Source organism: Macaca mulatta, chromosome 5 (assembly GCF_049350105.2).
Source record: "Macaca mulatta isolate MMU2019108-1 chromosome 5, T2T-MMU8v2.0, whole genome shotgun sequence".
In the NCBI taxonomy this organism is placed as follows: Eukaryota; Metazoa; Chordata; class Mammalia; order Primates; family Cercopithecidae; genus Macaca; species Macaca mulatta.
This window is the reverse complement of record NC_133410.1, coordinates 190,579,563-190,607,037: the sequence shown is the minus strand read 5'-3', so window position 1 is coordinate 190,607,037 and position 27,475 is coordinate 190,579,563. Positions and strand designations below refer to the sequence as shown.

At 40.5% G+C, this 27,475-nt stretch overlaps 1 protein-coding gene and 1 long non-coding RNA gene across 6 annotated transcripts in view; one reads left to right on the top strand and one right to left on the bottom strand.

Moving 5' to 3' along the window:
• TENM3 (teneurin transmembrane protein 3) overlaps positions 1-25,046 on the bottom strand; it is a 659,662-nt gene extending 634,616 nt beyond the window's left edge. For 4 of the 5 annotated variants that reach the window (XM_078001693.1, XM_078001694.1, XM_078001695.1 and 1 more), the window contains exon 1: positions 24,276-24,473. The gene's annotated coding sequence lies outside the window, so the exon portion shown is untranslated. 5 annotated transcript variants of the gene reach the window in all.
• The window catches only part of LOC144340876 (uncharacterized), a 60,548-nt gene continuing 57,916 nt past the window's right edge, over positions 24,844-27,475 (top strand). The window contains exon 1 of the long non-coding RNA XR_013417386.1: positions 24,844-24,989. This is a non-coding gene — a long non-coding RNA (uncharacterized LOC144340876). The remainder of the gene's footprint in view (positions 24,990-27,475) is intronic.

The following is a 27,475-nucleotide window of genomic DNA, read 5'->3' as shown; positions in this document are numbered from 1 at the left end:
TACACGTGTGTGTGTGTGTGTATGACATGATTATATAATATGACATATATCTGTTCATACACATTTTCCCCCATATAACTGTCACTTTTAAACAGTCACTTTGGACCATGTGAATGATGTTTTTAAGCCTGTAAGTATACATATAAACGAATGTTCTAAAAAATTGGACAAATACAATTAATTACACGCAGTGTGTTATTTTTTCAGAACATATAAAATGAAATTTTTTCAGAACATATAAATGAAAAATGGCCAACATAAATGAAGAGATAAAATGGGCTGACTGTTGAGCAGCACTAAGAGATACCCACTTAAGAGAAGAAAATTCAACACAAATTTCCAAAATTAGTGTAATTATCCATACTTATAATTCACGTTCATTTAAAGTTACATCTTAAACTTGTATGTACAGCATAATAACTTCATGAAAATGACTATGGTGGGGATAAGTCTCAATAGCACATCAACAACAAGAGACTTTTAGAGATGCTGAAAGAGACTTGTAAGGTGAAGTGTTTAATTTCTTTTAACAGAAGCTAATAGAAGTATCAGCAGAGGTTTCAGAGAGATCCAGGAGCTTAACACAAAGCCTGGGTGAAAAAGAAATAAATCAATAATTGGAGAAAACGAACGCTAGTTTCCCAGAGAGAAAAAAATACATATGTAGACCGGCACGGTGGCTCATGCCTGTAATCCCAACACTTTTGGAGGCCGAGGCAAGAGGATTGCTGGAGCCCAGGAGTTTGAGATCAGCCCAGGCAACATAGTGAGATCCAGTCCCTATAAAAAAATAGAAAAATTATCCAGGCGTGGTAGCACATGCGTGTAGTCCCAGCTACTCGGGAGGCTGAGGTGGGAGGATTGTTTGAGCCCCAGAGGTGGAAGCTGCAGTGAGCTGGGATTGCGCCACTGCACTCCGGCCTGGGTGTTGCCGTGAGAGCCTGCCTTGGGAAAAAAAGGAAAGAAAATATGTATGTGATTAAAAGTGAAGAGCAGAGTGAACATAGCTTTGGGGTCTAGTCCCCTTAGTTTGTAACTACACGTAACTCACCTAGCTCTAATCGAGAGGTGTGACAGGATGAACAGAAATTCAAGTTTCTCCTTTTTACTAAATATCATTATAATAATAGCCAAATTTAATACAGTGACTAATATTCTGTATCATAAAACAATTACAGTTCTACAAGGGAATTTTATTTATTTATTTATTTATTTATTTATTTATTTATTTATTTAAGACAAGGTCTGGCTCCGTCACCCAGGCTGGAGCACAGTGGCATGATCTCAACTCACTGCAACCTCTACCTCCTGGGCTCAAGTGATCCTCCCACCTCAGACTCCTCAGCCTCCCAAGTAGCTGGGACTACAGACATGCACCACTATACCCAGTTAATGTTTTTTTTTAATATTTCATAGAGACGGGGTTTCACCATGTTGCCCAGGCTGGTCTCAAATTTCTGGGCTCTAGCAATCCACAAGCCTAGGTCTCCCAAAGTGCTGAGATTACAGATGTGAGCCACCACACCAGGCCTACAAGAAAATTTATATGTAATTTTTTAATTTTTTTAAGACTCAGGTCTACATGAGTATTCTTTTTTCTTAATGTACCACTCCCATTCTTTATCAAATTCTATATACTGTTATGCCTCCTGAATCGAATTATACATTTAGACTATAAATTAGCATAATCAATATACTGAAACAAGGCATTTCATATGTATTTAATACGAGAAAATATTTATTCCAACTTTGTTATTCATTCAACTTTCTACTAATTACGTAAAATTTATACTTCTAAGCCTAATGAGATGAAACAAACCTTTTGCAGTTTTTAAAAGGAAAAAAGGCATCCGTTTTGATAAATGTCTTCATTTTGTACACCAGATGTCTTTCCCTATCCTCTCATGCTTTCTGATTTTATTTTTGTAAGTGTGAGAAGAGTGAAAATGCCAGCCATTGTAATCAGTTAGCTTGAGCCCCAGCGAAGATTACACAGCAAGATGTTATCTTAGTGGTTTTACATAAACACTGCATTTGAAGTACACAGAACTTTTTGAGACCCATAGCTAACCATGGAGCACACTAAAACCCACATTAGATTAACTCTATCTTATAGGTAGCCCACTTCAATAACCTCATTTTAAACCCAACACAGAATGTCATCCACAAAACAACTTAGCTAAAATTCTAAACATAGCTTGCTGCTTCTCTTTACCTTTATGATATTCTAAGTCTTTAAAAGAAACCCAAGAGTTTAACAATTACAATAAATAATTTCACAAGAGTAAACATTTGGATTTTTTTTTAAAGGCAGCAGGAATTTGATCAGAAATACTGTCAAAATCTCGCTTGTAATCCCAGCTACTTAGGAGGCTGAGGCAGGAGCATTGCTTTAACCCGGGAGGCAGAGGTTGCAGTGAGCTGAGATCGCACCACTGCACTCTAGCCTGGGCAACAGGGCGAGACTCCATCTCAAAAAATAAAATAAAATAAAATAAAAATAAAATAAAATAAATGTCAAAATCTATCATAAAACTACTCAAAATATTACCTCCATACTATGGGCATGTTTGCTAAATGTAATGTAGTTTGGGGTGAATTGACCCAAAGATCCCCTTGGCAGCTGCAAAATGATACCCAAATCTACACCAGTTGATGATGCCATTAAAAATTCAAGATGAAATTTCAAGATTACCTGTGCAAAATGGCCATGACTCCGAGGTCCCAAGCTTCAATCTCACGACAGAAGCCCAGGGGCCTCCAGACACACTGTGTTTCCTCGCTGCTCTTCCCTCAATCATATCGTCAATGCTGAAGTCCCTAAGAGTGACTTTAGAAAAAGGTGCTATGACATTATCTGCCTTTATAGTTTCCTATGGAAAGTTGCAAATGTGCCTGAACAGAGTTTTAAGCATGCTCTTTGACGATGTCTCTCAGGAGGTATCTTTACAAAACAATCACATTAAATTTGGTAGTCTTTACCAATGGGACAACGGAGTAGTCTCGCTCTGTCGCCCAGGCTGGAGTGAGTGGCGCCATCTCGGCTCACTGCAAGCTCCGCCTCCCGGGTTCACGCCATTCTCCTGCCTCAGCCTCCCGAGTAGCTGGGACTCCAGGCGCCGCCACCACGCCCGGCTAGTTTTTTTTGGCAATTTTTTAGTAGAGACGGGGTTTCACCATGTTAGCCAGGATGGTCTTGATCTCCTGATCTCGTGATCCGCCCGTCTCAGCCTCCCAAAGTGCTGGGATTACAGGCGTGAGCCACCGCGCACGGCCATAAACATACATTTTTAAAACTGCTTTTACTGGTCAGGCGCGGTGACTCATGCCTGTAATCCCAGCACTTTGGGAGGCCGAGTGGGGTGGATCACGAGGTCAGGAGATCGAGACCACGGTGAACCCCGTCTCTACTAAAAATACAAAAAATTAGCCGGTCGCGGTGGCAGGGGCCTGTAGTCCCAGGTACTCGAGAGGCTGAGGCAGGAGAATCGCTTGAACCCAGGAGATGGAGCTTGCAGTGAGCCGAGATCAGCCACTGCACTCCATCCAGCCTGGGCAACAGAGCGACACTCCATCTCAAAAAAACAGAAAACAAAAAACTGCTTTTACACCTGCCCTGCTTCATCCCCCACAAAAGAGTGAAAGGGGAGTTACTCAGTGTGCATTTTAGGTTTCTACCCAATTTGCTGCATGCTACAATAACAGAATAACCTAAGGGACCCATAGAAGGTAGATACATATTTTCTAAAAGTCCCAGAGTTCCTGACGGGAAGTTGGTCTTCTAAGTAGTATAAGGAGATACCTGCTTAGCCTGTTCCTCCCAGCTGATGACTGACTATGTGTGCCTAAACCTCAGTTAGCCACTGACTCAGACAGCTCTCTAGCAGGTCAGGAATACGACGGGACATGTAAGAAAAATTTGCTAGGATGTGAAACCACAGAGGCAGTCACAAATCAGAAGTCAGCTTGCTTATCAACCTGAAGTCTTTCCAAAGTGAGAAGTGAACATAGGTCAAATAAAAGAAAATGATAAAGTAACTTTTGAGTTCTCAGCACATTCCTAAATATAATGCATAATCTCAGCCCTGATGCATCCTTACAACATAGCTGGAATGGAACTCCTAAAATAATAAGTATTGACCGTATAATCAATTCACCACCCGCCAGTAAGTCCTGAGGAAAAATGAGGGATCCGAGTTTCCCTGGAGTAGATGATGCTTGAGAAGGGACTTGAAGGATGACCAGATTTCAACCAGTGGCTTCTAACCCTGACTGTGCCTTACAGTCACCAGGGAGGCTTTTAAAACTTACTTCCTATGTCTAGACATTCTGAATTAATTAGTTTGGGGCAAAATCCTGACATTAGTGTTCTCTGCAAGGTCCCTGGTGATTCTAAGATGGAGCTATGGTTAAAAGTACTGAAGACACAAAGAGTGGAGAGGACGATCTCATTTCCAAAATGGGAAAGAATAAAATATTCAATGACAGAACAGCAGAACTTCTACCTTCAAGGAGGTTAAAATCCTTGAGGGAAAAAAGCAAACAGCGACTCTAGAACTAGCGGTCTGAAGTAGGTTTTTAGAACGCTGGGGGGACTTTTACTCATTTGCTCATTCAATCAATGAATATTCATCCAGGACTATGTATGAGGTGCTATGTCCTGCAACCAGTTAAACAGAGGGAAACAAACCAAACAAGGTCCCTGGTTTCAGGGGCATGACAATCAAGTGGAAAAGAAAGACACACATCATGTCTTCTATGTTTTATGTACTGTTTTAAGCAAGGGATGACAGGATCCTCTTTGTGTTCTTAAAAGATCACTGTGAGGCGTGGAGAATGAGTTGGAGGAGGAGCTCCACAGAATGTCCATTAAGTCAACATGGAAGCCAGCATGCAAATCCAGTCCAGATGCCACAGGAGCTTGGACTAGAATGGCAGGGGTGGAAGACAAATGGAAGCATGATGATTTTGAGACACTTAGAAAGTAATATTAATTAGACATTGTGATGAGTGGGATGGAGGTGGAGAAAGGGCCAAGGACCTGTTCAAGGTTGCTGGCTTGGTAATTTGATGGACAGTTCCTGTCCTGTACTGAATTTGGGCCACCCAGGAAAGATGAGGTTTGTAGGAAAAGATTACAGATCCAGATCCATGTTAGTTTGGGGAGCCTGAGACATATGCAAGAGCATATGTGAAATGGTTCAGTGTACCCAGGATGACCGCAGGTGCCTGCTGGCTCCGGATGCTCCAGTTAATGCTAGTTGTCCTGGCATCCTGTCATTTGGTGACTTGGTGCTGACACTCTCACAGGGTCCCTGTTTGGATGCTAAGTTAGAAGGTCCCCCTGGAAATTCATCTCTGGAGCTAGAAGTTTCAAGTGGAGTATTTGTGAACTGCCTGTTTATGAGTGAACACTGAAGCCGTGGGAATCCATGACACTGCAACAGCTGGGACAGTGGATACAGTGTGAAGGCAGACGGTGTAAGGGCTTGTTTCTGAGGAACCCCAGTATTTGCAGACCAACTAGAAGAGGACAGATACCAAGAAAGTAGAGAGGCAGTTGCTGAGATGTCACAGAGCAAAGGAAATCAAACTCTTCTTGGGCAATGATGTTGAGATCAAACTCAAGGACAATTGAAAAGTAGACTCTGGGTACAGCTACACATTCATCCTCAGTTGTGCCACACTGCAATAAGAGGCTCTGCCTGTAGGATCTCTAAATTCCTTCCTACTCCTAGAACCCTTGACTTCTAATAAACTAAGAGTGCAGCATGAGGTAAATGCTAAATAGATGTATAAACACTAGAGCAGCATGGGGGCAGAAAGAGAGAGGGAGATGAGTACCTCATTCTACTGAGCCAATCAAGGACAATTTCACAGAGAATGTTTAACCTGACACAGAAAGTGGGAAGACTCGTCCTGTGCTTGGAAATGCTAACTAAATCCCCTTGTGTGAGGCACACTGTGTCTAAGAGATGGGAGGTGGGGCTGGAAGGGGCCTGGCCAGACCAGGAGGTACGGACCTCGGCTTCCACGCTGAGTCTGGGCTTCTTCGTGACATGATCGGTTCAGGATTTTAGGAGGCATACTCTCCAGGGGCAATCTAGAAAAATGGATTGGAGAGACGAGAGACGGGTGGCAGGAAGCCCAGTCAGAAGACACTGTGCGCAATTAAGATGAGGGATGAGAGCCCTGGAGAGGAAACTGCCAGTGAGGATGGAAAGGAGGGGCGGGGACCAGAAACTCTGTGAAGTGAGAATGAGCAGGACGTGATGACTGATACGCACAGGTAGTGAGGGATGGAGCTGTCTTGAAGATGGCTCTTAAGCTTCCAGCATGTGTGAACAAATGGCATAATGGGATAATGTGCAAACACAGGAGAAGGGGCAGCTTTGCTCCTCAGGCCTGAGACAGGAGTGACTGCTATGGTTTGAATATTTGTGTCCCTCCAAAGTCCATGTTGAAAGTTAACCTCCAGTGCAACAGAATGAAGAGTGGCCTTGTGACGGCAATTAGGCCGTGAAGGCTCTGCTCTCATGGATGGAATCAGTGTCACAAAAGGGCAGGAGGGAACTAGCTAGGCCCTTTTTGCCCTTCCGTCCTTTCCACAATGTGAGGACACAGTGCCTGTCTCCTCTTCTGCAACCTGAGGACACAGAGCTTGTCTCCTCCAGAGGATGCAGTATTTGAGACAACATCTCAGAAGCAGAGGCAAGGTGCGGGAACACTGAGTCTGCCAGCTCCTCGATCTTGGACTTCCCAGCCTCCGAACTGAAAAATAAATTTCTACTGTCCATAAACTATCTAGTCTCAGGTGTCTTCTCATAGCAGCAAGAGCAGGTTAAGACAGTGTCCAGAATATCAACTTGGAAATGGTGAGGTTGAGATGGCATTGGAACAAACCCCACCCTATACATTGCTCTCTCTGCCTTGAGCTCGAGTGCAGTTTGCATTCCACATCTTCAGACTTAATCCCAGCTCACAGTGTCAGTTCTGCTGTCTAATTAGTACACATTTCTTTGGAGCTTCTAAAATACATGTCTTCTTCTATGTTTGTACCCCTTTCTTCACAGAGCCTAAGCCCATGTTGGGCTCATAATAGGTGTTTAATAAATGATAACTCTGGACACTTTAGAGCTGAAAAACAAAAAGGACTTATTTTCACTGGAGCCAACTAACATTTCAAAGACAAATGTTTAAAATGTGCTTTTCAGCAACACATTAAGAAATTCGCCAGGTGTGGTAGCTTGCCTGTAATCCCAGCAACTCAAGAGACTGAGGCAGCAGGACTGCCCGAGCCCATGAGTTTGAGGACAGCCTGCACAACATAGCAAGACATTGGTTTTTTGTTTTTGTTGTTGTTTGTTTCTTTAAAAAAGAAAGAAATCCATTGAACTATCTAATATGTTAGTGGATGTATGTTTGCATCTTTCTTTTTTTTTCTTTTTTTTTGGACTGAGCCTCACTCTGTTGCCCAGGCTTGAGTGCAGTGGCACAATCTCGGCTCACCGCAACCTCTACCTCTGGAGTTCAAGCGATTCTCATGCCTCAGCGACCCGTCCCAAGTAGCTGGGATTACAGATGTCCGCCACCACACCCAGCTAATTTTTGTATTTTAACTAGAGACAGGGTTTCACCATGTTGGCCAGGCTGGTCTCCAACTCCTGACCTCAAGTGATCTACCTGCCTCGGCCTCCCAAAATGCTGGGATTACAGACATGAGCCACCATGCCTGGCCTGCATCATATATTTTTAATATTTTTAGATTATATTTTTAATTGACAAGTGTATGTATCTATGGGGTACAATGTAATTTCACAATCCACATGTATACATTACAGAAGGATGTACCAGGCTAGTTAGCATTTCCCTCACTTCAAATATTTATCATTTCTTTGTGGTGAGAACATTTACAATCCTCTCTTTTAGCTCTTTTGAAATATACAATAGGTTATTATTATAGTCACCTTGCTGTGTAACAGGTCACTAGAGCTCATTCCTACATCTAAATGAAACTATACCCTTTGACCAACGTCTCCCCTTCCCCACACCCCACCCCAGCCTCTGGTAACCGCCATTCTACTCTTCCATGACTTCAACTTTTTAGACTCCACATGTAAGTGAGAACATATGGTATTGGTCTCTCTGCATGACACATTTTTAAAAGAAACAAACAAGACAGATCCAAATGCTAATTCTGTTAATGAAACTGAAATAATTTTTACTACATTCAAGATTGTCTTGTAATTTTTTCTACTCAATAAATCAATATACTGAAAATTTACATTATAAAATTTGGACACAACATTTCCATAGACATTTTTCTGGAATCTCTAAATCTTTAAAGAGAATATTCTCGTTAGGTCATTCTGACAGTACCATGGAAAAAAGTAACCATTTATTTTCTTTTTTTAAAAAAAAGAACCAGAATATACTTAGAATGCTGACCCTGTCAAGGTAGATTTTTTTTCCCCACAAAGCATCCCTGTTATCTGGCATCACTAGCGGATGTGTCTAAATAAATTTTTTATCTCTCGAAATGTCAAAATCTTTCCATCTTTTTCATATAAATTTTGGAAAATGCATCACACACATTACCCTCTTAAGTGGCTGTGGACCATCAGTATGAGTGTTCACTATGTTATTGCTATTGTGTCGCTGCTCCCTGGATAAGACATCACACACTGACACTTCTCCGGCCATCCACGGGCCGGACTGGAACAGCCTCTCAGCTCCTCTTCCCCTTGAGCTTAGCGCTTCTAATGGGTAACTCGGCAAGCCAGGGATCAATGCTGCTAAGAATTATTCATTAATGGAAAGTAAGATTCTAGGTGACAGCCCAAATACAGCGCAGGAGCTCTGTGGCTGCACTGTGGTCATTCTTCCCTAAATGAGAGCTCCTGTTCCCAGCATTCTGATGGCTGGAAAGCATGTGCCACCATCCCGATACACACACACACACACACACACACACACAGAGTCATACACACTATCCATTGCTCACTGCACACCTGGCCCCACTAGGGCCTCCCTTCATCTTCACAGCCACTCCACAAGAGGGTATGTTTAACATCTCAATTTCATGGTTTCCAAAGCGACTTCATGGTACAGATGGACTTAAATTTTAGTCTCCAAGTTCAATTCCAACACCCTCCACAAAACCATAATGGTAAGCACGACGTTCACTATGAGGTGCCGATGACAATGACTCCAACAACTGAAGACACTACTGCCATCACCATCTCCACAGTGTCTGCTGCGTGGGGGCCCCAGGCCAGGCACCTGGCAACAGCAACACCACCAGCCATCGTTACAAACCCCATGTTCAGATGAAGAAATAAGGCTCAGAGACGAGGCAGCTTTGCCCTAGGTCACACAGCATATAAATGATAGACATGGGATTTGAGGACTTCTCTAATTTCAGAGCCCAACTTGGTCACCACAAAGTAATGAAAACCAGTGTGCTAGGGGAATTTTATTGATCTTTTTATTATTTTAACATAACGGTTAAGACTTATTCCAATATGTCATGTTTAACGTTAGATTTTCCTTTCTTAGAGAATTTAGTGTCAGTATTCAGGCAACATTCAAATGCTAGCAAAAACAGCCCAATATAATTTAGTTCTAGCTGGCCACTGGAGCTCCGCTCCAAACAATAGGTGTATTAAGAGTGTCAAGAGCTGAGTATTGACTCTGGGAGGCAGAGATGGAGAGATAAGCAGACAGGGATGGGCAAGGACAAAGGATAGACCTAAGTGCTACTGCCACTTAACCCGTTCCCTCCCTGCCATGAGTAATTCTTACAGGAGGCTTGCTGGCAGCCTGGCTTTCTGCTTCAAAGGAGGAAGAAGTGTACTGCAAACGGGAAACATTTTCTCCTCCAAAATGGGTAGAAAAGGATGGCATTCAAGATTACTCACAATCTGGACCCAAGCTCTCTCTCCAACCCTTCCGGGATTTCTCCATGAGGGAGCCTCTGCTGGAGACCTACTGCTCATTCACAGTCTCCCAAATCCGTCACGCAGATCTCCGCGTCTACATCACAGGTTGCAAACTGGTAGCCCAACTGCCAAACCCAGGCTGCAGACTTGTTTTGTTTGATTTGTGTGCTTTGTATGTTGTGTGGTTTTTATTCCCCCAATGAGCTCACATTTGAAAATCTAGAGACTTCACACAATCCATCTTCTGGCATTTCTTGAGAAATCTCACAATCTGGCAACACTAGGTTTCACCCTCACATGGCAATGACTAGTCTAGAGGCGCGACGTGGCTTCTCCTTTTGGAGAAAGCGTGTGCCCTTTAGTTCACAGCCCTCACCACTCCCCATGTCTCTCTGACTCTGAGGCTATGTCAACATTGTTTACCATCAAACTTGCTCCGTTGTTTTTCTAACAGTGAAGAAATTATTTCTCTGTACCAATGTTTCTTTCAAAAGTGGAAAAAAATAAAAGACAAAGAGAACTACATATTTTAAGAAATATGGGAGGACACATATCTTGGTAGACGTGAAAATGTAATATGCAAGTAAACTGGCCAAATTCACTGATCTGCGCTACCTGTTCAGGAAGTCAGGCTTGCCATTGTTGATTTCTCAGCTGTCTATTGTGTTTCCCTCTCCTGGAATGCCCTTACCTCTCCCGGTCAAATCCTTGTCTCTTTCCAGAGACCTACAGTCTCCAGCCACATCTTTTGTCCTCATCTAAATGCTGGCAAGTCTGTGTTGGTACTATCTATTTAACATGAATCACAGGAGATCTTAAAACAATAGAACCATAGACTTTTAGAACCTGAGCAGTCTTAGGTGATGACCTAAGTCCAGAAGCCACAAACCTTTTGTGGAGAGGAGCTATTCTCTAGTGAGGACACTTGACAATGATGTAGAGTGAGGGAAAATTTCATTCCTGCATCAATTATTTACTGTTGGACTCTTCAGGGCCAGGCACTGTGTCAGCAGCTGAGGCTCTACTGAGAACAGGCAAGAAGGGTCTTTGCCTTCACAGGGGGTTTTTGTGGGCAAGCGTGCAACAAACATTTTGCCAAGTTATTCCACGGGGAAGGAGGCAAATGGTCAGCTTTTGTTCTTCTCAGGGCACTGGCTTCCAATGCCCCACTTTGTTGGGTGTCTCCGGCCTTGAGTGGTTGGGGGAAAAGGATAAGCCACGTGTTCCTACTGTCTCAGTTCACTATGTTTCGAAACATTTGTGAGCCCCAGGGCCCCTCTGTTATTTGTTAGCAGTTAAGGCTGCAGGACCTTTGCAATGTCTCAGAGTTTCAAGGCACTGCTAATGTCTGCATGCTGGAGGAAGGGTGCATGCTAGAACCATTAGTTTGCGTACCTCCTTCAGTTCTCTGACATTTCAAAGATCCATGGGCTATTCACATACGATCTGACCAAAGTAGTAATTCTTCTATTACCTCTCCTGGCTTTCTTAGTAACTTTAATTACTGCCAGTTACCTCTTTATGTCATGCCTCAACTAGAAACGAAAGCTCCCTGTGACTCTAAGATCAGGCCTTATTTCTTCTCATCTTCCAGGACACAGTCACTTGGACACAAGAGCATGGACGAAACACATGGGGCTGGATTTAAATGAATTGAGGGAGAAAAAATGGCTGTATCAATAAAGCACACACTATCAATGAAGACATACGTTCAGATCAGAGCAGAAATTTATTGTATTTATATTGCCTCGTAATTTTTATAGGTTCAGTGGCAGTGGTTAATATTAATTTCTAATAATTTAAATAAGATAGGGGAAAATCTTAAGTTTTGACTGGTAAAAACTGTATTACTCCCTGAAAAATTCTCAAAAGTTTCCCTGAAATCATCATTTTTCACATTTTGGCTTTACATCTGATGCCTCACCCTGCCCTCTCGTTCTCCAAAGAGCAGTTGTCAGACAACATATATTCTCTAGAACCTCAAGTAAGGAGAAAACAAAAATAACTGCATTATAAACAACATCTTTTACAACTAAATATTAAAGTTAATAGTTGTATACAATTTTCTAATCTCAGAAAATATTGTTACTTATTTCTAGAGATACCCAGTCTTACTGTACATGAAGACAGAAAAAATTATGATGCTATAAAAGAGAGATACAGCTGGGCATGGTGGCTCACATGTGTAATGCCAGTACTTTGGGAGGCTGAAGCAGGAGGATCGCCTGAGCCCAGGAGTCCAAGTCCAGCCTGGGCCACATAGACCCTGTCTGTAAAAAGAATTTAAAAATTAAAATAAAAAAAAATTTTTAAAGAAGATAGGCTGTTCTAAAAAGTTTACAAATTTAACATTTATTAAAGTTTATATGTGGCCACAGTTTATAATTTTCTTGTATAAATACTATGACTGTAACTAAATATGCTGAATTTTTCTACAGCGTTAAATCACTGTACATTTAAGTGCCTATGTGACATCAGTTATTCTCCAACTTGGAACATCAAATTAAATGTAAGGGTTTAATACATTTCTCTCTAAAATATATTTTAATGGGGTTTTTTAACAGTTAAAAAAAAACTATCATATTTTGTCTACATTTCTAATTATGGCATCACTTTAGAAAAACGATGGATATAACAGACACTGGGAACCACCAGAGTGGGGAGGGGAGAGGGTTGCAAACTTAACTGCTGGGTACTATGCTCACTGCCCGGGTGACGAGATCATCCGTACCCCAAACCTCAGCATCAGGCAACATACCCATGTAACTAATCTGCCTGTGCACCCCTGAATCTAAAAGGAAAGTTGAAATTATTTTAAAAAAGAAAAGAAAAGCAATGATTCACAGAAGTGCAGTAATCACTTGCTTCAGCGGCGCACACCTCCACAAAAATGCACTTGTTCTGGAGAAATTGTTAAATTTTCAGTGATTTTTTTCTGCATATTAGTTATACCAAAATTGTTGTATTTTAACATTTGCAATTCTTCCTGATAACCACTGTCATAATGACTCGAAAATTAACAGATTCATCATGGGTCTATACACAACATAGTCCTGTTCTCCTTTAACGTTCCTCTATCACCAACATTCATAGGAAGTGAGTTGCACAAAACACATGTACTTGTAATTACATTTGCAAAAAAAAAAAAAAAAAAATCCTCAAACAGCTGTGGAGACAGCAAAGATTAGAATCTGATAGTGGCTTAGAATAATGAAGAAAGGGATTGTAAGGGTTCAGCTACAGAGCTGATGAAAGATGGAAGGAAAACCTGCTCTTCAAAATCCTTAATCTGTATTACTTCTAAACTCTAAATTGAAATGCATATATTCCAAGAATCTGAAATAATAAATGATGAGTAATGTTTCTCGACCAATGATTTAAGATATGTATTAAACCTTGTGTTTTACTAGCAATAAATTCAAAATTTGTATATTATTTACCTAAAATGTTTGAAGGTCTTATTTAAATTATTATTCTTCCAAAAATCTCATAAAATAATTGAAATTTGGTTACATCTAGCTCATTTCTAGGCAGTATTATTTATTTCTTAACATTACATTTTCACCAATTATGAAAGTCTAGAGTCCTTGATGAAGGCTTGACTAACCAGTCATACTGAATTGATCATAAAATAATCTTTTAAATAGTTTCCTTATTATAAATAGTGAATAACAGAAAATAATTTTTAGTATCATATATCTTTACTACAGATATAAAATCTTTAAGATGATGCAGAACAGAAATATGACAATTATAAAGAGCCATCTTTTGAAGTTGATCATATGCTTCAATGAGTAAGTACACAGACACCAAAATTATTTATATTGTAGAAAAACCTACTGTATTGCCTCACTTTGCAATTTTTATAGTGAACTTTACTACTCTTTTAAAACTTTTAGAAGCTTGTAGCCTCAGAAATAAGAGCCCATTTATTAAGGAAAATTAATTCCCCATAATAAATTATGCTTTTTTATGTGGCATTACTTGTTTTATAAGTAAAATGACTCAGTTAGCTAATACTTGGTATTTTCTAATTTTGAATAGGACCAATTGTCTTGCATTTGATTGACACTGACTAAATGAAAATTGATATAAACACAATTATGTAATCTGACCACTTAATTTTCAATTTTAAATATATTTATTGGACCAAAAAAAAGGAGGTCTTAGAATGACACATTTTTATCCAACTGTTACGCTGTGCAAACAATTGTTCATTACAAGTTGGAAATACACTCACATAATATAACGTCCTTTCATTTTCTTTTTTAAAATCCATGACCAAAGCAAGCTATAATATGCTCACATTACATACACGTGTATTACATACACATTACCCTCATATATATGATGGCTTCATTTTTACATGTCACTATTTTCTTCTCAGGTTGCTTTCAATATTAACAAGAGGAAAAGCTCACAGAGAACTTGCATCAGGCCATGGACTTTGCGACCATACTGAGGAGGTACCCCACTTAAATGACTGAGTACCCTGCAATAATCAATGCACTGGTCATCTGGCATAAATGGAAGAGCATTATTCAGTAGATAATCTGGCTTCATTATCTCGCATCAAAATAGTAACCTCTGGATTTCACTGAATCCATTCATACCTAACATATATTCAGACTAAAATTCCATATAAATATTAGATTTAGGAAAGAAACCAATTAATTTTTTAAAGGAAAATGAAATGATAGCTAGTCTAGTGCTACTTGATAAAACTATTGTATAACAGATTCTGGGATCACAGATTTATGGGAGAATGTATAATCCTTCATCAAAGAGTGGCAGCTTATCCACCAAGCTTCCTATCCCCGACAGGCTATTCTTTTAAAAGTAATAACAAGGGCCTAAAAACTATGTAACACTCTCCCACCAAAATCAGCCATTTATACCAAAGATTCTCAATAGTAAAAGAACCAGAACCTCATCCTGAAAGCCTCTAATCTTTTAAGGAAAAAAAAAAAAGCATAATGTGCATTACTAATTTATATCTATTCCTAAATCAAGTGGTTATGTTCCAGACTTAAAATTAAGTGATAAAAATTACATTAGAAGGTATCATTGTTTTTAAAAAGATAAAAATAAAATAATAAAAAATAATCCCTATGAGGCTTACATTAGTAACATTTTTCCAAGACTATGAACTATTTATACTTTGCTTTCCTCAACATTTAAATTTTAAAAGTGAATTCTACAGCCTTTTGAAGGTTCAAGTGGTAATTAAACAACCAATCCACACATCTTACATCACATTTACATGAAATACGTGATACATTCATGATTTAAGTAACTCACATTATCCTTTGCTGATAGCTCAATATAAAATTTACCAAACTTGATATGTTAAGATTTCCATCTGAAGTACAACACAGTTTCTAAAAGCTACTTTCATCAGATGATGTGAGGAGAATTAACTGATGGCATCTCACAGAACAAGCACTCGGTCCTCTCCTTCAGATCTCTCATTTGTCACAAGATATCAAACAACTCCAACATGGAGCTGAACTAGAACTAGATTTGAAGGCTCAGATTTTATAGAAAACTTTCAGAATGAGAAACTGGACTTCTGTCATGGCTATACTGACTGAGAGTTGACCCAGGTTACTAACATCATGCTTGAATGAAATGCAAGATTATATTAGTTTTATTGAAATTACCTTAAACCAGAATACCAAGCATTGATGTATCTTAAAATTTGACACTTGTCTTGCAAATGCATTCATGCTGTGTGACTAAAGATATATCATTCATCTTTCACATTTGTAGTAACTTTTTTGTTATCTGTATGGATTTTACAAATACGTATATTCATGATATTCTCCCAATATCTAAATTATATAAACTGTAATCTTCATTAAATTGAGATATTTTTATAACTTTTAGAACACCAGATTTATCGGATCACCTTGTTTCTTTTTTAGGCTCCCTTAAAACAGACTTCAGTTAGTGTATGTTTTGATTACTAATATTTTTTAATTCTTTATTTATGGGTTCTAAATCATATTACCAGTATAAAGAAAGATCTGAAGTCCCCTGAGTAGTGGAAACATATAAAAGATAAAAGCCCAGGTGTAGATAATTTAAATTATTAGGGTTTCTTTATACACATCTTTAGTAAATCGATATTTGAACCTCAAAATATATAAAATTAGGTCTTTCTGAGACTGCACTTTTAACCAAAAGGTACTACACTTCAAATTCTTACAGGAAGAATTTTAAAAATAAATTAAATATTTAAAATTACATCTTTTTCTTTGGTTTAAGTTACAACACTAGGCAAATTCTGTATCATCTACTATCATACTAATTAAAATAATACAGAAAATTATATCACAACCAAATCACAGGATAAAAAACATTTTTAAAGTATTTTATCTTTAGTAAACTGTTGACTCAAAGTCCCTGTTACATGTGTAATTTTTTAAATTAGTAAAAATTGAAGAAAATCTTACTGGCAAATCAACTTAACATACCAATATTGTTTATTAAAAAATTGTAGTGCCAGAGTCTTTTCATTCAGAGATTGTATATTCTAGGACAAAGTAACAACTGAAATTGAAGAGTAATTTGCTTTACTTAATTTTGTAATCACAAAAAACATGATAGGGTATTCTACTCGTATTTGGAAAAAAAAGATATAAGGAAGCATAAAAATTATTCTACAAGTAAGGATTCATTTCTGGCTTGATAGGTATACATTACATACAAGTAACAACTTTAATTTTTGTTTAAATTAAAATTTATTTTAAATGTTAAATATGTTAGTAGCTCCTTAGAAGAAAAACAAGTTGAAATTGAAAGTAGAAATATCAACTTATAAACGTATTATAGACAGAAAATGTCTGTTCTACTTAAATTTGAAGGATAACATCCTGGCAGAAGTTCTCTTCAGCTTTCACCCCTTTCTGAACCCTTTCTGAACTATTACATTCATTAATAGTTTTGTAAGGCAACAAATGTACTTTCTTTCTCCTAGCACGTCTCATTATTTTCAAAAGCTCTTCTAATTATTTGGGAATTTTCTGAAAGTATTAGCTAAAAGATAAGGAATAACATTTCAGTTATTTTCATTGTGTCAAGTTATTCTCACTATTACTGATACCATCATAAAATTCAGCCATATCCTTGTAAGAATGCCTTATTTTTGTGACAATCAAGAGATAAAATATGTGTATACTACCGTTTTTATTTCTTTGGAATATTATAGTTCATCACTTACCTATAATAGGTATTTAGATTACTAGATTAGCTTTTATTATTTGCAGTATTTTAACCTACACTTAACTATTCTCATCATTACACAAAATTTAAGTGAAAAAATTTTAAAGTTTTCAATATTCATTTCATTTTTGCTTATAAATATAGAAAAATGTAATAACACTGTTCAAGATGCTTTTGTTTTTTGGGGATTTTTTTTTTTTTTTTTTTTTTTTTGCTCCTAAGAGAAAAAAAGTCACAGATTTGTTCTTAAAGAACTATAGGAGGGATAGCTTTCTTTAGCTGAAAGTTATTATAAATTCTGAAAGAAATAAAATTCACAGCTGTCTTCCCCTGGTTTTCATAATGATTTCAAATGGCAAGCTCTGTGCCAATTTTCTTAAGAGCTATTTAAAAGAACCAGTCCCTTGCCAATTTTTTTCTACCTACATGTTGACAAATTCCAAATTCTCTGATAAAAAGTATTAGAATAGATGTTACTCTTTAAAAAGAACATTAGGTAGACTGAAAATAAACAATGAAGTTTACTTTTCAATAGCGCACTTTTTTTTTACCAAAATAAACATAATCTCATATTCATATATTTGCACATGCTTCATGCAAAGTACTTCACATGCCTCACACATTTCTCCCTGTATATTATAACTCAATCCTGTCTTTTCACTGTCTGCATAACGTACCTTCTAGTAGGCAGTCCAAGAACATAAACTCTCCTAAGATACCATCCCAGTATAGAAGCCACATGCTGGACTCGATAGGATGCTGGAGACGCTCGAGTGAGGACCTCTTCTTTGGAAACGCCCCTGTTATCAAAAAGACACCTCCTCATGCAGAGAGGAGGGTCAACAATTCTAGTCACAAAATATTAGCTGAGCATAATTTAACTCAAAAGGAAATAATCCATTCTAATAAAAAAGTAGCTTTTCTGTTAGGGGGAGGGAACAGAGGACCACAAATCCACGTCACTCTCCTATTCAGAGGTGTGCTGCCATCTTCATAAACAGCCACTACATTCAGAGGTGCTACGGAATCGGACTGAAGGAAGACAGTCATTAACAAGCTGTTAATTCTTTCTAAGTAATGGCAACCTGAAGAGGGATTAGCATAAGAATTCTAGCAAATAGTACGAGTAATTAAATAAAGGAAAGAATGACTACAATATATTAAGACTTGTATCTTTAAAGGTAAGTGGCCTTTATAAGTTACCTCCTAAATGATCTTTTTAAATAATCAGAGCTGTGTGGATTTTTTTAAGTCTCTATATAGACAGCTATAACTTGATTTTCAGTCTCATAAACAAAGAAAGCATGCCAATAAAATAGAGCTGTTAGTACATTTTCTTTTTTCCATCAATATAAGAAACTGTATACAATATTTGGAATATCTTGCACTAATTTTAAGAACTGATATTCTGATTCTCCTGTAGGAATTGAAAATACATATATTTAAAAGTGAAAAAATTTACAAGTTAATTTTCTTCTGTACTTACCCAATTAAATGAAATGACAAAATTTTCCCTTTTGTCTGCTTTTCCTGTCACACACCCTGCTACACACAGAAAATGCTCAAAGGATCATCACTCATCATAAAATATATTCGTTTTCCTATTTTCTCCTCTTTCTCTCTCTTTCTCTTACTCCCCTCCCTTCCTCTTTTCCTTTCTTCCTCCCTTCCTTCTTCCCTTATCTCTTTTTGGTTTTGAGGCAGAGACCAAGCAGACCCAGTTATAAAGTAACTGGTTGTTATTAAATAATATGATCCCATTCCAGGGCAAACAGATCACATTATCCCCACCGCTCCCCAACTACTCTAACAGAAGTAAAAACTACTCCACAATATTTGAGAATATACTATCAGCAAATGCAATGACTTTTGTATCCCACACTGACTTTCATATAATTATATAAATGATACTATTTTATATTATTAAATACAAGTGTGAACACAGGCACTATGTTTTCCCCAAAACAATATTTTTCAGAAGGTAGCACTGTGTTTTTGCATGCTCTAGTATAAACTACAGAACTATAAACATGGGCGAAATAGTAAATAATAATAGTAATAAATGCCACACCTCCACAAGTAATGATTAACTCCTAAACTTACAGAAAAGAATATAAGCATAGTTTAGTGTTATGCTACATTTCACTCCACACATGCTCCTAAACATATTAAGAATTACCTATTTTCTGAAGGAAGTCAAGGAACTCAGTTAAGACTGCCACCTATCACAAACTTGTTTGAAAAGTCAGTGCTACCCGATCCTAGCTCTTCTAAGATTCCAAGAAAGTTTATCAACAGGGAAGTAAAATCTCAATATTATTATTATTACATGATATGGTTTCAATCATCTACTCATATGACTTATGAGTTCATTCTATGATACTGACATTAATTTGCACAGTGACTAATTTGAAATAGAAAGACATGGGTTTGAGTTGATCACTATCTTTAGCGAATTCCATGTAGCTGTTCTAACTAGGTAATCACCTGAGTTATTTAACCAAAACTACAGAAAATTTTATCGCAATCCGTCAAAATAATGAATCCTATTGTAGTTTCAGTATATGAAACATGTATATATCTCAGGGCATGTTTCTGTATTTTGATAGTTTATACTCTAATGCTTGTGTAAAATAACATTCTGAAAATTGGAGTTTAACTGCATTATGTTAGCATTTAAAACTATTTTAAATGGATGTCTTAAGCTAGAAAAGCACCAATCCAATGCCAAGAATCTATCATTACAGAGAATAAAATAAAGATACATAGTTCTTATCAAGCTTTTTTCCTTCCTGAAAGTAAAGAGTAATGCCATTGTGGGAACTTTACACGCACTAGAAAGCAGTTACATCTGTCTTTAGAAATCATATATACTATAGATACATTAGAATGCTAATCTATATTAATCTTATATTCTGTGCTCCTAATATTTTATTTGATTGGGACAACATGTATCACAATGCAATATGGACCAAAGCCCTAGAAAATCTTAATGTGGTCTTTCAGAAGAGAATTAAAAGCTGATAAAACCAAAGCTGACCAGGTACAAATAAGAAACAAATGCAAATATCACAGTGGGGCGATAACATCCACCATCTCTCCACATTTCCATTAAGGAATTACCTCCACATGCACTATCTTTCATTGTCAGGATTATACCTACTATCTTATGAAATAAAGTTATAACACGTGCATAAGAGGTCCATCCATAATTCTAAGAAATCTCTGAAAAACTGAACTAGAATGTTAATACAAACAAAAAAGGAAATAACCTAGATGGATTACAATTACTATTAATGACTCAAAAGGCCATAAAATCCTTTGATGGGCAAGAAAATATGCCTTGAGGCATATTGCATTTTGGGAAAACAGGTTATTTTAGTTGAATATATGTTAATGAATTGCTTCCTCATGTTTTATATAATTCTTAGAAAAAGTTCAAATTAGGTCCCCAATACGATGTTTTAATTATGAGAAGCAATCTTTCGAAACTCATACAAGCCATCATACTTGTTTGGAAACAAATGACTTTTCAAGATGGAGAAGTATTACTATCAATCACCAACAAGTTAATTCTACATAATAAGGCAGGTTTGGATGCAAACTGATCCATTGTGGAATGCTGTATCTAAAATTGATTACAACAGCACTCAAAATGAATGCAGTCCTCCAAACCACTTCTTTGCTCAGAAACATTAATCTCAATTAGAAAGAGAGCTTCATAATGGTAATGCTTGGGAAAAAAAATTTTAAAATAAATCAGGTTTTATAAGACACAACAATTAATCAGTTTTCAGACTAAGAAGGTTTTTCAGTCTTGTTTTTTTTTTTAAGCACAAAATTTCCAACAGGTCTGTTAAAACAGCTGATATTTCCAAAGACAAGTTGTAAATGTATTCTAAAATAAGCTTACATAAAATAATTTTAAAATAAAAATTAGTTGTTGAAACTTTTAAATAACGTATTATTGTGGTACCTTTTCAATAGACTTTACTCTGAATGCATGCAGTCAATTTTTCTACGGGCTATCATTCCACTTTATAAGGCAATTATGAACACAACACTAACTTCAACTGGAAATTCAAAGGAATATGTAATTGGTTATGGACCATAGTAAACGTTTGGTGGCAAACTATTATATTCTTTGCTCATATTCTCACCCTAAGTAAAGAAAGTATGTCCTCAAAGTCAAAATGGACAGTTGACTATCAAACGAAACACTGGGTAGATGAGCAATGTGTAATTCAACATGCTTAACAGGTTTCTACAGCACAGCTTCAAGAAAAGGGCAGACAGCTCATCACAGCTGCTGAATACACTGATTCGAATAAATATAAAACTTGGATGATATTCAGCCACCATCCAGAAATCAAATTTTTACGGGGTAAAATAAAGTTTAATAAAAAGGAGGCACATGCATTTATTTAAATAATCAATATTAATAAACTAATAAACTTGGCTTTGTTGGGTTTTTCTATCAGACTATGACCATGCTCTGAACTTATTCCCTAGTATTCCTATAGGTAGGATAAACTTCAGCATTTCCAAACACACATTTGCAGCTATTGCAAAAACATCATTTTTTGTACACCCAGCCTAACGGTGATTCAGTATTTCTGACAGGTTACTCACAATGATAGCCACGCACTCCTTCCTGCTTTCTTATTTGCTTGACTCTTTACAAAGAGAATAATTACTCTTGGCTCCCAGAAGCAAAGCTAAGAAAGAGTAGCTTGAACTTCCTAACTGGATCATTATTGTTTAGCTAGGTTTCCTTTCTGAATAAGTTTAAAAGTTTTCACTCTCTTTAGGAGCTTTCTTCTACTCAAAGATAAGCATCCTTATCTTTCTTTGTCTTCACCCTAATAAGGCAGGCTCCTTTTCTAACCAAAAGACTGATGACACGCCTACAGAATCACAGTAAGAAAAACCTCAATAATTTACCTAAAACATCTTTCTAGAAAATAAACACAGCCATGCAAAATAATCCCATTTGGAGGAATAACTAGTCACAATTCTATAAATCTATCTGCTTTATTTCCAATAATCAAGTAATCCTCACTAGAGTGCATAGGTTGCTAACTTAAAGCTACTGGCACAGGGGGTTCATATAGTTTTCCAAACATATATAAATATTAGCATGGTGAATAGTTTAACTACATTTTTCATAAAAACTGTACAGTGCATGTAAAAATGTGTATTTGATTTGAACTACTTCTTCTAACTATATATTCTTTTCTAAGTTATTTAACATAAGACATATTTGTTTACTATTAGAAAAAATCTTTAAGAGGAATAAAAAAATCATGTAAGAAAAAAAGAGCGAGATTATTAAGGGAAATGCAACAGGAAAAGGTAACAAAATCCTGAAATACACAATAGAATAAACTCATTATAAACGCCTATCTTTGAAGAATTTAGGAATAATTTGTGAATGCCATGACATTTTAAAGTGGGATTAGCAAGTCTTATTACTGAACTAACCTCTCACTCTTAGATCAAGAATTAAATATTTGCTCTGCATTTAGAATTAAAAATAGAAACTTTCAGGGCTCATACAAGAATTTCATATATTAAGATATACATGCTCGAAGTTCTAGATAATTAAAAGTGTATTAAGGAATGCACAAAGCAAGATTGTTGAATTTATAAAATCTTGTGTTTTAATTGAAATATTAAAATAGATAATGAATTATTATCACACAGTTGCTCTTAATTCTAAAGTCAGTCTGTTCTCAATATATTAATACCCTAAAGACTACAAATACTTCTCCAAGTAGGCAACCGGGAAAAAGGGATATGCATCATTATTTTAAACAAATTCACTAAGGGAGTCAAATCACCAAATTCTGTTCAGTTGCAATATCATCTTTTGTGATACTCTTCCAAGCTTTCCAGAGATGCCATATCCACCTTTTTTCTTTTGACAAGAGAAGGGAAAGGTAATGCCTCAACATATTTCTATTTCCAGTGAAAAGACCACCCAGTGAATTCTGCCAGAGTCTACCAATGTTTGACAAAATACATTGTCAGAAGATAAGAAATAGAGCATGATGAAGAGACAGTCCTGTTCTCGGGCATTCCAGCCGTTTGGGACCCTGTAAAAAGTCTAGGACAGCTCTCAGCCTTTCATTTCCATTGCACCTCCTCACACATACCTGGAAACTTTTCTCTACCTCCAAATTACAATGACTTCGGAAAACACACGTATGTAATGTATTACACGGTACAAGTACTTATCCTCCCTCCACAATAAAAATTAACAAGTTACCACTCCAGCTACCTTAAAGGTGAGGCAGTAAGAATGGAATCCAAGCTGCATAGTAAGATGCTCAGCAAAGATCAATCAGACACAACCCGCCTCAACCTAAAATATGTGAAGCTCTTTGTAATCGGTTGTAAAACACAAGAGGGACTTAGAATCTCAGTTGCAGGCTCATAAATTCGTAATTTTTGAAACGCCCAGCTCAGGATATTTTGTGTGTGTTTCCAGCCCCATCCAGAGTTTCCCGATCAAGTTTCAGCCGTGATCCACCACTCCCCACGTTACCCCTCGCCCCTCACTCTCCCTCCTTCACTCCTTTCCAACTTGGCTCCCTGGTCGCTGCAGAAGCCTTCTCTCCCCTGCCTGCCCCGGAAAGCGGTGACATCCCGGGGCTTTCCGCTCGCTGGAAGCCCCACAGGATCCTGTCAAGACGCCCCCGCAGAGGACACGGGGCCCCGCCACACAGTGGGGGCCGAAGAGGACCAGGCGGGCTCCCCTCCCCGCCCCCACCGGGCGCCCAGCCTCCGGGCTGCCCTCCTCGGGGGCCCCGGGGCTCCCCAGAACCGGGGCACGGCGCCTGGCTCCTCGGGCGAGAGGCGCCGGCGAAGTTCCCACCTGAGCCGGCAGCCGGAGGTGGTGGGCGCGAGGGCGGGGCGGGGACTGGGAGGCCGGACGGCGGAGAGAGCCCGCGCGCCGGGGAGATGCCCCCGCGCCCGCCGCCTCCCGGGGCCAGTAGCAGCCACGCGCCGTCCCGGTTCGCGCTCGCCCGCTCCCGGCGCCGCGGCCCGGCACTAGGACCCCAGAAAGGAAGGAGGGCGCGCCGGCGGCGGCGCCGCACTTACCGCGCTCGGCTCGCCCGCGCCGCCGGCTCGCTCCCCGGCAGCAGCCGCCGCGTCCGCCCGAGCCGCGCGCACACCGCGCCGGGCCAAATTCAAAGGAGCCGGGCGCGGGGGAGGGGGGCCCCGCCGAGGGAGCGGGGAGCGGGCGCCGGCGGGGCGGGGGCGGGGAGGGGGCGCGAGTGTTACAACTTCCTTCCCTGCCCGCCCCCGGCCGCGCGGCCCCGGGACGCGGGAGGGGAGGGCGCTGGCGCGCCAATGAGTTCACTTTCTTTCTCTCCCCCGCGCTCCCCCTCTCCCCGCCCGCCGGCCCTTCCAGCCTCCTCCAAGGCGGCGGACCAGGCCGGGCCGGAGTTTTCGGGGCTCGGCCCGCGAGCGGGAGGACCGGGGAGGCGAGGGAGGAGGAAGGCGAGAAGGGCCAGGTGAGGAGGCCCCCGGGACGCCTGGCCGGGGAGCGGCATCCAGGACCGTAATTGTGCGGTGGGGGACGCGCCGGGCCGAGTGTGCCCGAGCCCGGGCGCGTACACGTGTCCGTGTGTGTGTGTGTGTGTGTGTGTGTGTGTGCGGGAGTGTGCGAGGGAGAGGAGGAAAGGAGAGGAGCCTACCATGCGCTTCCCCCGGTGCAGATCGCGGGAGAGCCCAATCACGGGGCGAGCTGGACCTGGCTGTGATCATTTATAATCCTTGACTCCTCTGCTCCGCCACTTGTCAAGATGACAGGTACTTTATTTCTTCTTCTTTATTCAAAAAAAGAGATTCCCCGTTTACTGCCTTTTTCTGTCAAATGGGATTTGCCGGACTGAACCACGTTCGCCGCCCCTCCCTCCTTCCCTCCTCCCGGCCGCGTCGGGTTCGGGAAAGCACCGAGGCTCCCATGCTGTGACCAATCAGTGCCTCTACTACTCTCGCCGTGATTTAGGGGTCATCCGTGAATAACACTTCAAGCTGATGAATGGCTCTTGCCGGCTTTCGGCTCTGATGAGGGGTCTGCCCGCCGCTGATTGCAAACACTAATGAACTTACTGCGCCATTTGAAATTCACACGCACCAACAAAGTGCGGGGGTACGTGCGTGGGGGTCTGTCCTTTTCTGCTACGGGTGGCGGCGAGGCGGCCCTGGGGGAGGGGGCGGGTAATTGCTTTGGACTTAAGTGGAAACACTTCTCTGTGTAATCAAACCTCTAACCTTCTTAGAAAACTACTTTTCTTGATCTTCCGTAGGGTGGGCATTTCAGGTCAGCTGAGTCACCCGAGGAGGTGGGAGTGCAAGACACTGCCAGGAAGACGGATTCCGAGGCAGAAGGGTGTAATTAAGGATTTCCACCCCCGGTAGGCGGCCCGTCCTTTGCAGAGCCTCTGAAAATGACCCGCGCCTTCCTTTCCACAGTGTCCTTTCGTCCGAGACCGAAAAGCGCAAATGACCTTTGGACAGGGAAGGGAGGCAGTAAACACTCAGACTTCCTTACCAGCCCCATTCGGCACTGTAGCAGAACAATTGTCTGTCCCCTGGCTTCAAGCACCTAGGCCTCCGCCCAGCATCACCTTGCCGGGGCGGACCCGGGAGTCCTCCGAAGGCTCCACTCCCCGCTTTTACTACTCTTCCTTCTTCTCCATTCTCCCCTCAGATTAGCAGCCGAACACTGTCCCTGCCTCGATTTTGTTTGCTGTGGGAGGGAAAAAAAAGTTTGCTGCTCCTCCCAAGACACTGCCACTTTCTACCCACCGCAGCGCTGGCACCCGGCTCCCCGCTCCCCAGCCCCCGCCCCCTATCTGCAGGAAAGTCCTCCCCCGGAGCTTCCGAAACTGCTGGAAGTTCCAGAGTTTTGTAGCTCCGAATGGGCGACCTGAGCAGAACCGCTCTCTGGCTCGGCGGTCCGTGGGATCCTTCAGGCTCCTTTCGGGTCCGGGACGGGGCGGTGGCAGAGGTGGGGCATGCGCGCTTGGGACTGCCGAGTGCGTGCGACTCCCCCGTGGGCGCCCGAGCATCTCCCCGCCTTCCCCTGGGACCTGCAGTCCGCCGGTGGAGGGCTGAGACCCGGCGACCAGGCCTGCCCCGGCCGCCGCCGACCTGTCCTTGGAAGCGTGGCGGAGACTGGTGCGCTCCCAGCCTCCTCGCGCCACCGTCCACTTTCAGCTTCAGAGCGGAGGATTCCGCCGACCTGTATCTGTACTTGGCCGTTAGGAAGTCCACTTGCATTTTTAACTGCCGTGCAGAACCAGAAACAGATCGAGCACTGGGAGAACACGGACGACGCCTCCTAGGAAAGCCTGAACCTTTATGATAGTTTCTCCAAAGTTTGGGCTAGAAGGGAGGAGAATCCCTAAACTCGAACTAGTGTGCCCAGACCCACAGCCCGTGTTCCCGAAGTTGCTAACTGCCCGAGCGCAGCGCGTTAAGTAGAGAAGTCTTGGTAGTAAGCGAACCCGACCCGGCTCTCGGGGCACTACTGATGGAAAGCAGCACACGCACATCCTTGCGGGAAGAATCTAGAGTCACCCTGGGATAGATCCATCTCCTTCTGCCACTGAATTTCACACTTGAAAAAGATAAGGTCATGGGGGCGAATTAATGATATCCCCCACTCATTCTAACCATTCTCATTATTAAAAAAAAAAAAAAAAAGCTTGTTAATTATGAAGATATGTCCCAGATATTACATGAAGAGCATGCAAACTACTTGAAATTTGAATCCGGACATGACCGTAAGGAAACTCTTTCATAAAGCACTTTTGTGGCCCAGTTCCCACACGCACACAAAAGTATTAGGTCTTTAAAACTTTTGTAAGTATGTAAGTGAGACTCCCTCCTACTATCTAGGAATACACAATAGAGATGAGACACTGCCCCAATCCTAAAGAGGCCAGAACTGAAGTGCTACATTGTGGTAGTTGGGGGATGCTGCTTTTTTCCAGCTCTTTTTTCCTAGAATCCTCATTACAGCTAACGCTGGTAATAAAGGTAGGAAACAATAGAACTCATAAAACTTAGAAATGGCAATAAATCTTGGCTCCTGTCTCTAGCCCAGTTCCTTCTTACATGAGATTCAAAGTTTTTCAGTATGCAATGCTGAACATTTACACTATGCTTGCAATATAGAAAAAAAATGCTCTAGAACTCATTAATACGGCCCTGCGCACTCTATGCCAGGCGTCGCTGGTGGACAAAGCGCGCAGGGGTCCTCCTCTACATCTGCCTGCGCCTGTAAT